Genomic DNA, 12,135 nt, shown 5'->3' with positions numbered 1-12,135 from the left:
GAAAAAAAACCCTGATTTGCTTTTTGCCACAAAACGTTCTTTTTTTTCAGATATTCATTCAGCAGAAACCCATTAAACTGGTGTGAAAGATAGACTTGTCAGAGTTATATTGGACGCAACTGCGGCGAGTCACAGCTTGATGCACTTAAGAATAACAAACATGCATTCGGTGGCGTGGCCTCGCTTCAGCGAGCACATCGCCGCTCGGAGTACGAGGGCATGCACGTGTGAGCGCCCGGCGTATTCCTCTCTCTTCTTTCAATTTTTAACCACAGTGTTTTAGATTGGAAGAGATTGTGGCTGTGGACAGATCATCCGGGCCACAGAGATAGAGCCGATACACCTCATTTCTGTCACGAAAAGCCAAAAACACTCCAGAAGTGTCAATCCTCGGGGCATTGCACGGCCCCTGGGTTCCTGACTCAATCCTCTGCACACCCAGACAATTCATCAGCCCTTTCTTTCCTCCACTTTTAGATGTCATGGAAGATATGAGCCCCAATACAGGCGTCGGTTAACCAACCCGAGATACGGTGCGCTCTCCACAGCGGCTCCCCATGCAAAGGCCCTCTTCTCCATAAATAACACAAACCTCCCAGGGCTTTATTATTTCTTCACTGAGAAGACAAGCTGGCTTCTAAGGGAGAATCTGAGACAGGGACACATTTACTGAGCTTTTTACCGAGTTTTTTTCACAGTTTTTTCAGGCCAATTTAGCTAAATTACTTCATTTATGGATGAAGAGGTCACCACTCATCCTGAGCTTTTGGTCTAAAGCCTTTTTTTCACAGCAGGTGAAGAAATATCCTAGTAATAGCATTTTTTTTCCAGCATGTGTTAGCATTCCTCAAAGTAATTCACACGGTAAGATTGCAGCACATCCACCAATATCTTTTCTCCAGTGGATTTTATGCTAAAAGTAGAAATGCGCTTTTTTCATACCTGATTCCATTCCTCAATAGCGAATTTCAAGTGCAATTTCCGTGCAATTTTACCCCTCTTGTAAAGTTGTATACAAATGTTTCAAGGTGTTGTATTACCCTGCGCCTGTTTCTCGTCCACTTGAAATGCCTTGCCTGCTTCTCCTTCACCTGAAGGAACGTTTCAGAGCTTTGAAATATTCTATTTCACCCTGGATGAAATTCATGAATAGTTATGAATAATTGATCTATGCTCCGTCCACAAATATGGTCTTTCATAGCTACGTATGATTGCTAACATTGGACCAGCTTTACTGAACACTGACAAAAATCCCATTCAACTTATGAGAAACGGGGTGCAGAGCTTAGCTTTACAACAAAAGTGCCAAACTGATGATCGTTTTTCATGCTGCCTCCAGGGCAGCTATTTAAAAACAGGATTTTGTTTCTCTTTCCCTTATAAATACAATGGAACCCATGCTTAAATTTCAATATGTTAAAAAAAAAATCACAAAAAATGTTAATGTACAAAGACCTGAAACAACAACAACAACAATTTAAGTGGCATGATGTATGATATGTGAGTTGATATGACTATGGGAAAAGGTCAGAAAAGGAAATCTAAATTCTGAACTTCTTTTGACTTATGAGGGGAAAATAAGCATAAAAATACCAAAAATCAGCCATGTCATTGATAATTCAATGATATACCAGAATCAAGCTCTAATGGATAATTCAAGGATTCAAGGATTCAAGGAGATTTTATTGTCATTCGCATCTTATGTGGTACATGAGGTGGAACGAAATTGTGATCTCACGATCCAGTTTACACCCAGGAGCTGTTATTAAATAGATATATAGATAAAAGTACAATAAAGGAATACAATAAAAATAGAATATACAAAATAGTTAAAGATAAATACCCCAAATGAAATAAATAGAAAGAGTAGACAGGTTGCAACAACAAGTCCAGAGTGCAAATGTGCTATAGCAGCATGAAATGAATTAGAGCAGTAGAAAATAAAGTGTCTCAGTGCGGGTAAGTGACCGTGTTTGTGCAGTAATTGTCCTTGTGTGTCAGTGCAGTGTGTTGTTAAGTGGAGTTTAAGAGTCTTACAGCTTCCGGAATGAAGCTGTTTCTCAGTCTGGTTGTTTTGCACTTGATGCTCCGCAGCCTCCGTCCTGAGGGGAGTGGGACAGAAAGTGCGTGTGCTGGGTGGGTGGGATCCTTCCTGATGCAGGTGGCCCTTTTCCTGCATCTGGAGGTGTAAATGTCTGTGGTGCTGGGGAAGCTGACTCCAACAATCCTCTGTGCAGCCTTCACCACCCTCTGCAGTGCTTTCCTGACTGCAGCAGAGCAGCTTCCATGCCACACGTTGATGCTGGAGCACACGACGCTCTCCACCACACATCTGTAGAAGGAGGTGAGGACTGCGCTCCCTAGTCCAGCTCGTCTCAGCCTCCTGAGGAAGTAGAGCCGCTGATGTGCCTTCCTGACCAGAGTGGAAGTGTTGTTGCTCCAGGTGAGGTTGCTGCTCAGGTGCACCCCTAAGTACCTGTAGCTGTCGACCACTTCCACCGCAGATCCTCCAATGTGCAGGGGGAGGTGGGCATGCTGGCCTCTTCTGAAGTCCACAATCATCTCCTTCGTCTTCTTTACGTTGATGCAGAGGTTCCATTTAACATTAGACTTTTTATTGACTTCCATTAGACAATCATAGTATTGAGAGCTACACCCAATGGGCCCTACTTTAGCGATTTTTAGGTAAGATGTCAATTAGAGCTTAGATTTGGCCCAAAAAATACAGCCAGACCCAACCCAAGCCCATGCACGTTCTGCCCGAGCCCATATCCTGTAACTCTGAGCATGAGCCTGATTTAAACCCCACATTTTTAGTAAGTGGAGCGTTAGAACAGAGCTTTTAAAAAACATTTTCGCACTGTTTAAATGAGTGAAATCTGTTCAGAATTATGTTAATTAATATTACAACACCATACTGGCTCCATACCGGCTCCATTACAGGCTCCATTTTGTTGGCCTATTAGTAGCTACACACAGCACCAATGAGAACGTAGCATGGACAGGGATTTATAAGCCTAAATTTGGCTCTGATTGGCGGATCTCAAAGCGCAAAGTCTCCATGCATTCAAAACATTTATGCATTTATTAGTCATATGATTATCATTTACTGCCTGTATGTCATGTTTTTCTGTATCATATCTGTAGCTATTTCTATATGACAGTATTTACTATTATCTCATAAATATTATTAATACTGAGATCAGAATGACTGATAACTTAAACAAATTCGACATGTGGAAACAATTTACTTTTAAAATGTGCAACCTAAAAGTTATTTAGACTATGAGGAAGCAGCTTAGAGAGGGCAGTCAACAAAAATAGCCAACACATCGCTAGCTAAAAAGCTGTACAATACATTTTATTACTATTAACTATAACTACCTAATGGTTAGTAAAGCAGCAAATATTGTATTTAGATGCTTATTTTGTAACTGAAGCAGCTGTGTTTGGACATTTGTCCTGGTTATTAAAACAGCCAATGTACGTTTGTACACTTAACTAGCCTAGCTAGCTAACCTACCAATAATAATGGTCCAACACCATAAATGCCATATTTGTACAATGGTAAGTAATTCAGCAAATTTCATGTTTGGAATTTATCATGTTTGTTAATTAGCTAACAAACATAAAGGTCATTAAAACAGCGAACTGTTACAGGGGAGACGGAGGGATGGAGGAGGACGTAAGTGCAAAGATATTTATTTTTAAACAAACAAGATAAATCAAAACAAATATAACGCGGGTAACGCAAAACAACAAGACTTGGGATAACAAACTAAGAAACACAGACAAAGAAACTAGGAAACATACGGGCAGCAAGGATACATACAGACTAAGGATCTCGGATACAGGATACAAAATATACAGGATACAAAATATACAGGATACAAAATACAAAAGACTCGACACTGAACATTCAAACAGAGGGGCTTAAATACAGGAGGGGAGTGAGAAACACCTGGGCTGGGATGACGAGGGGGCGGGGTTACAAACAGGACACAGGTGAGAACACTAATGGTTAGGGCGGGACTAGGGCGGAAACAGGTACAAAAACACAACACAAGCACATGGCAGGGAACACATGACAGGTAAACAGAGGGGCAGGAGCACTAGGGAACAAATGAGGGAGAAACATAACACAGACATGGGCTAAGGTGTAACACAAACACTGTGTTTGGAAATTTATACTGGTTACTAAAGCAACAAATGTTGTGTTTGAACACCTAAATAAACTAGCCAGCAATAAAAATGGTCAGTAACACAGCAAATGTAAGTATGTACACTTTACTAGCCTAGCTAGCTACCACTAATGGTTAGTAACACAGTAAATGCTGTATTTGGACGCTTATGTTGGTAATTAAGGCAGCAAATGTTGTGTTTGGACTCTTATTTAGTTAATTAAGATCAAATGTTGTGTTTGGATGCTTATACTAGCCCCTAGCTAACTAGCTAAACAATAATGGCCAGTAAACCAGCAAAGATAAGTTTGTAGTTACACTTAACTAGCCTCACTAGCAACCAATAATAATGAACAGTAAAGCAGCGAATATCATGGTTGGACTATTATTTTGTTCATTATAACAGCAAAAATTGATTGGACTCTTATTTTGGTCATTAAACTAGAATGTATCATGTTTGGAGCCCCTGGTTAGCTAGCTACCTAACATAATGGTCATTAAAACAGCAAACACTGTGTTTGTGTTACTGGTTACTAAAGCAACAAATGTTGTGTTTGGACACCTAAATTAACTAGCCAGCATTAATAATGGTCGGTAACACAGCAAATGTAAATATGTACACTTTACTAGCCTAGCTAGCTACCAATAATGGTTGGTAAATACTGGATTTGTAATTTGTAAATACTGTCATTTGTAAATACTGTATTTGTAATTTGTAAATACTGTCATTTGTAAATACTGTATTTGGATGCTTATTTAGTTAATTAAAACAGCAAACTTTGTGTTTGGATGCTTATACTAGCCCCTAGTTAACTAGCTAACAAATGATGTCCAGTAAACCAGCAAATGTAAGTTTGTAGTTACACTTAACTTAGCCTAGCTAGCTACCAAACAGTAAAGCAGTATATATTATGTTTGGACTCTTATTTTGTCATTAAAACAGCAAACACTGTGCTTGAAAATGTATACTGGTTACTAAAGCAACAAATGTTGTGTTTGAACACCTAAATAAACTAGCCAGCAATAATAATGGCCAGCAAATGTAAGTATGTACACTTAACTAGCCTAGCTAGCTACCAATAATGGTTGGTAACAGAGTAAATGCTGTATTTGGATGCTTATTTTGGTTACTAATGCAGCAAATGTTTTGTTTAAATTCATATTTAGTTAATTAAAACATTAAATGCTGTGTTTGAATCCTTATACTAACCCCTAGTTAGCCCCTAGCTAACTAGCTAACAAATAATGGCCAGTAAACCAGAGTTTATCATGTTTGGACATTTATACTAGCCCCTAGTTGTTTAGCTACCAAAAATAATAGTCATTTAAACAGCAAACACGGTCTTTGGACACTTATACTGATTACTAAAGCAATAAATGTTGTGTTTGGACATTAAAATTACCTAGCCAGCAATAATAATTGTCAGTAAAACAGCAAATGCAAGTTTGTACACTTAACTGAGCCTTGCTAGCTACCAATAATAATGGTCAGTAACACAGTAAATGCCATATTTGGACGCTCGTTTTGGTTACTAAAGCAGCAAATGTTGTGTTCCTAACTATCCCCTGGTTAGCTAGCCACCAATAATAATGGTCAATACAAGTGTTTACATTACAAGCTTTGAAATAAAATATACCAGCTCTGCTTCAAATGCTTAAAAAGGAGATGCAAACATTAACATAATTTATGTTTTTTTTACCGTATTTTACTTATATATTAAAATGTATTAAAGTGCAAATAAAATAAAAAACTGAATGTTCTTTATTATTTTAGTATACAGCTTTTATTTTAAACAATCTGTGGACATTTATTATGAAGCCCACAATTATTATAATTAATTAGAATTAATTGCTCATTTTTGATGACAGATAGTTATATATGTGTATTATATCTGTACATTACTATGTTTTTCTGTTGAAGGTCAGAACATTGGCATGGTCCCAGCAGAGCTGCTTCGTTCCCCCAACATATCATAGTGACCGGAACTGTAACATCGGGTCAAAGGGAGCCAAGAAAGGTGATTATTTTTAACATGTTATTTTTTCTGTAATTTAATTTGTAGAAATTCATGTTAATTTAACAGCCATAGTTATTACTTGTATTTCTTCAGCAATATCTTATTACAACACCTTATTTTTTATTTATATAAATAATTAAGAAAATGTATATGTTTTAGCCTGTGTTGTAACATCTCCTTTTTAATCAATTTGATTTCATATTTTGCAACAGTTATATTCATACATCTCAATTTGGGACAGAATGGAAAGGTATTTTTTTTTTTTTTACTTTATTAGATTTTAATTAAAGTTAATTATTAATGGGACAGTCAAGTATTTCCACTATTAATTCCTAAGATTATCATTTTTGAAAAGCACTTTAAAATGCGTAGCCAGGGGCTTTTCCATTTTATTTCAAAGGACAACAGCTTAAAACAACTCGCTTACTGCAGTATTTTGCAATGATTGATTAATTTGATTGATTTTGTTCAACTGGTACTTGTCATAAATGATGGTATGTGTTCAAAGCTGAATTTTTTTTTTTTTACTATACATAAAATTGTAATATTTTTTTTTATTTTACACCCTTTCTAAACAGTTTCAGTGTTATGGAAGAAAAATTAGAATGAATCCCAAATAATTACAGCTCTAACTGTCTGAATAAAAAGTTATTTATTAAGTCAATAGACAGCCCTACTTTATTAATGGAAGTGAGTCATAGAAACACTTGACTGCATACAGAAGGATTATATTATATTAATCGTATCCTTTCTGTTTTGTGCAGATTAATTGCAATTTTCCACACTGGAAGAATGGAAAGCGAGGCGGTCGAGCTGGGGAAACTGAAAAGGACCTTCATTAACCAAAGCCATCATCTGGACTGACCATGGAGTTGCAGGTAAAGAAAAATAGTTTGTTTTGACGTGAAATGCTCCATTCTAGAGAAAGCTGTCAAATCAGATTAAAGTTTATTGCCTCTAAAAGCTCTATCAGAGAAAATTATAGAAATATATGCTAGAAATATGCTGCTTGATGTCTGATGCATTGTTTTTATGAAAGATCTGTGCTAAAGTTTTAGCATAAAAGGTATTTTAAGTCGTTTTTTGAATGCATCAGTAGTGAAAAAATACACCAACGAGTGGAAGTACTAAGGCACCTCAAAAAAATTGAATATCATTGAAAAGTTGCTTTATTTCAGTAATTTAATTCAAAATTTTACAGCCAATGAAATCCCAAAAATCATTGTCTCAGAAAATTAGAATATTATATAAGAACAACTGGTACTTTTGGCAGTGTGGGCAGTGTGCCAAGTCCTGCTGGAAAATGAAGTCTGCACCTCCATAAAAGTTGTCAGCAGAGGGAAGCATGAAGTGCTGTAAGATTTTGTGGGAAAACAAAAACTGCACTGACTTTAGACTTGATAATAAAACACAGTGTATCAACACCAGCAGATGACATGTCTCTCCAAACGATCACTGATTGGTGGAAACTTCACTCTAGACCTCGAGCAGTTTGGACTGTGTGTCTCTCCACTCTTCCTCCAGACTCTGCTCCCTTGATTTACAAATGAAATGTAAAATGTACTGATGATCAGTGATGGTTTGGAGAGACATGTCATCTGCTGGTGTTGATCCACTGTGTTTTATTATTAAGTCTAAAGTCAGTGCAGTTTTATTTTCACACAAAATCTTACAGCACTTCATGCTTCCCTCTGCTACTGACAACTTTTATGGAGATGGGAATTTCATTTTCCAGCAGGAACACTTAACACACTTAACACGTGTAGGTCAGATAACAAATTATTACTAAAAGTACTTAATTCTCGCTCGTAATTGTAGATATTTAAGAATTACTTAGTAATTTAGTTGTCTGTAAATTGATACATTTAATCATTAACAGGAATTGAACGCCAGGTCAGCTATTCCATGCTAATAGTTACAGTAACTTTCATAAAGTGACACAAGTGACAACTTTCCTAAAGTGACAGTTAAGGAACAACTCTCATATGCTTTTTATATCACAGCATATTTTTTTTAAATCTGTACTATAATCACACTCGAGTGTACATGTACATCTACACCCTGGAACTCTGTTGACATTTTACTGTATATCCTGTTCATTTGCACTCCTGTTCACTACACTACTCACACTTAACTTAAATACAACACTTGCACAAGTTTATGTTTAGTGTTTGTCGTATTTGCTGATACCTGATCTCTTATACTTAATTTATTCCTTATTACTTCACTACTTCATATCTACGGCTGGTTACTTTCACACTTTGTATAGTTTTTGTATTTATATATTCATGTACAGGGGTTGAACAATGAAACTGAAACACCTGGTTTTAGTGCACAATAGTTTATTGTGGTGACGGACAGTTCTGGTGGAAACAGGAGAGTTGAGGTGCACATTGAATTCTGCCGTGATTTGGGCAGCAGTGGTTTTATGTTTTTTGAATACAATCTGGGTTAGCACCCGAAGCTTCCCCTTGTGTCCACAGTTAATCCTGTTGGATGTGGTTGGTCCTTCTTGGTGGTATGCTGACATTACCCTGGATACCGTGGCTCTTGATGCATCACAAAGACTTGCTGTCTTGGTCACAGATGCTCCAGCAAGATGTGCACCAACAATTTGTCCTCTTTTGAACTCTGGTGTGTCACCCATAATGTTGTGTGCATTGTAATATTTAGAGCAGAACTGTGCTCTTACCCTGCTAATTAAACCTTCTATCTATCTATCTATCTATCTATCTATCTATCTATCTATCTATCTATCTATCTATCTATCTATCTATCTATCTATCTATCTATCTATCTATCTATCTATCTATCTATCTATCTATCTATCTATCTATCTTAAATCCAACTTAGCAGTATGTTATGGTGTGGAATGGCTGTTACCAACCCTGGCTAAACACAAACATTGTCATTCATACCAACAATGTTTTTCAATGCTCATTAAGTCGTAATTACAGGACAAATATTCATTTCATTTAATCATTCTGTTCATTCCATTTAATCAATGTGTTTATGCAAACTTTGGGAAGTAGCGCATGTCTTGTGCGAAGATGACAGTTCAATCAACCAGTTCAAACTGGTTTCAGAACAAAGTGACCAAGATTTTCTTTCTTTTTGAGCTCTGTTTTGCATCAATTAGCATTTTTTCCATTGATTGGATCTTTTGTTGAGGTTTGTTATATGAATATTCACAAATGTATTTCATTAATAACATTATATTACACTTGGTAAACTGGTGTGTTTGCATTATAATAAGAGGAATAATAAGAATAATAGTAATGGGGTTGTAAAAGACTGCTGTGGAATAACATGTGTGATAAAAGTCACGGTGCAGAAGGGATGAGCTGTGTTATCTCTGTATGTGTGTGTTTTATCTCTGTGTGAGCGGATAATTTCAGAGCTGTCAAATGAGGCTGAACGCATTACTGGAACCGCTGGTGGTCAATTAGCTTTTGATTAGCTGCTGATGATCTTTGATGGAGCTTTGACAGACATCTGTAGCCTCGTTTTGTCTTGTTCTGCAATCAGCGAATGTATCAGGCTCCCAGACAAAGGAGCTGAATGGTATCACTCGCCTGACAGCCCCACCGATTCCCCATTATTACTTCTTAAACGAGACAATGTGCTTTAAATCAGATAACGCGCCATTTGGAGGAGCTGTGTGCATGTTCCCCTGTGGCATTTACCACATGTTCTAAGTCAATATAGAGAATTTCTACTGGCTCTTTTGAGCTATTCATCATGAATTTTGGACACAATACACACTAAGAAAAGTAAGTACAGATTTGTACTTAAAAGAGTACAAAGCTTGTCGCTGGGGCTGTACCTTATATTGAGGTACAAAAAAGTACCATTTAGTGAAAGGCCTCTTTTGTACCCATGGTTTTTTTGCCAGTAAAGATTATAAAGATTATAAACATTATCATCAACTAAATATGGCTCAAAAACTTGATGATCAAAAATTGTCTGGCTTTCAAATAAAAAAATGTGCATCTAAAATATATATTGTTTATTAGTACAATGATGCAGTATACTGAATGTACCCTTTGGTTGGTTAAATGGTACAAATCTGTACTTATTGCTGTTAGAAATGACTTTGTACTTCAGAGGGAACAAATCTGACCCTGTAAAGACCAGTATTGTACCTTTGAGGGTACATTTATGAAGAGTGTACCTTTGAGTACAAAAAAGTACTCATATCGTACCTCTGTTTTTTAGAGTGTATATTGAGCTACAAAAAAGTACCTTTCAGCAAAAGTCCTTTTTTGTACCCATGTTTTTTATAGATTATAAAGAATATAAACATTATCATCAACTGAATATGTGTCACGAAATTAATGATTCAAAATTGTCTGGCTTTCAAATAAAAAATGTATAATAAAAATATATATAGTTTATCAGTGCAGTAATACAGAATACTGAATGTACCATTTGTCTGGTTAAAAGGTACAAATCTGTACTTATTGCTGTTAGAAATGACTTTGTACTTTGAGGGTACAATTATGAAGAGTGTACCTTTGAGTACAAAAAAGTACTTGTATCATACCTCTATTTTTTAGAGTTTATACACGAATAAGTTAGAGTTGCTAGAGTTGTCTTATAGTGAAAACATAGTAAAAAGTGAAAAAACAGCTGAACAACAGTGTAAAGAATCTAAACCCAAACTAAACTTAACTTCACTTGAGCAAAGGTTTATAATATGTCATTTTAATATGAAATATGAAACTAATGAGTTACCAATAATTGTATCATGACTAATGTTTAATCCATGCCGTTTTCAACATGACAATGCAAAACCACATGCTGCAGCACATATCACAAAAGCATGGCTGTGGAAGGAGAGAATTACAGGGACTGGACTGACCTGCCTGCAGTTCTGATCTGTCCCCAACAGAAAATGTGTCTAATGTAAGTTTTAGTGTTGTGAGAGGGAATATACACATTATAAAGTGATAAATGCTTTAGCGTCACAATTTTTTTGTTTGTTTAGAAACAAAGGCTTAAAATGAAAGAACAGATATACATTATCATTTAAAAGTTTTGAAAACACCTTGGGCCCAATTTTATAGATCAATTATGGGTTAATTATGCATCGTCCAGCTTGATTAAATTTGTGTCAGCGTGTTGGTGATAACATCAGGGCACAAAAAATACGTCTTGCGGAGCTCGAAACGTGCAAAATGCGTGAACTAATTATCTTAATTAGTCATGGGTGTGGTTAATTTTGGGCGTAACATTAATTAAACCAATCAGTGGGCTTGTTGTCATTCCATTTAAGAGTCTCTGACTCTTGATGCTCTGAATTTGGTGCGTTAAGGGAACTGCGATCTTATTTATTTATTTTTTATTCTGTTTATTGTTGATTTAAAAGCTGGATTTGTGCTCTGCAGCACGTTTATTTGTGTAACAAGTGCACAAAGCTGCTGCGTAGCTTACATAGGATTGGGCAGCTGACTGTTGACTATTGTCAGGGTTTTAATCAGTCAGTGGCGTTTTTTGGTGTTTTTCCCACTGTAAATATAGAAATATGCCAGTGTAGATTTATTGCTAAATGCTATTTTGACAGCGCGGGTTCAAGGTGTGAAAATAGATTTTTGATGGGGTGTAAGATAGCAACAAGCATCGCAACACACCTTGAGCAGGGTGTACAATTAGTGCCCCTTAAGTTAAGTGTTTTTTTAAATATTTTAAAATGTTTAAAATAAAAGATTAATACTGGAGTCATCAAAACTATGAAGAAAAACTCATGAATATGCATGGAATGCCAACAACTTGCCTCTGATTGGCTAACAGTAATGTGACGCTTCCGCCACGGCTCCGCAGTGGGCGGTCGCAAGTCCTCAGGCTTTTCCTGGTACACTCATTTTTTTCTGTCTTTTCTTTTATAGGTTATTGCAGGCAGTGACAGGAATAAGAACAGTTGGTAACACTTCCTA

At 36.5% G+C, this 12,135-nt stretch overlaps 1 long non-coding RNA gene across 1 annotated transcript; it reads left to right on the top strand.

Moving 5' to 3' along the window:
* The first annotated feature begins 3,306 nt into the window (after positions 1 to 3,306).
* On the top strand, positions 3,307 to 7,279 carry LOC125780962 (uncharacterized). The gene is made up of 3 exons (XR_007423998.1): positions 3,307 to 3,567; positions 6,103 to 6,199; positions 6,964 to 7,279. It is a non-coding gene; the product is annotated as an uncharacterized LOC125780962 (long non-coding RNA).
* Positions 7,280 to 12,135: the final 4,856 nt, after the last annotated feature.

This window comes from Astyanax mexicanus, chromosome 14, assembly GCF_023375975.1.
Source record: "Astyanax mexicanus isolate ESR-SI-001 chromosome 14, AstMex3_surface, whole genome shotgun sequence".
Lineage (NCBI taxonomy): Eukaryota > Metazoa > Chordata > Actinopteri > Characiformes > Acestrorhamphidae > Astyanax > Astyanax mexicanus.
This window is presented reverse-complemented; position numbering and strand designations above follow the sequence as displayed.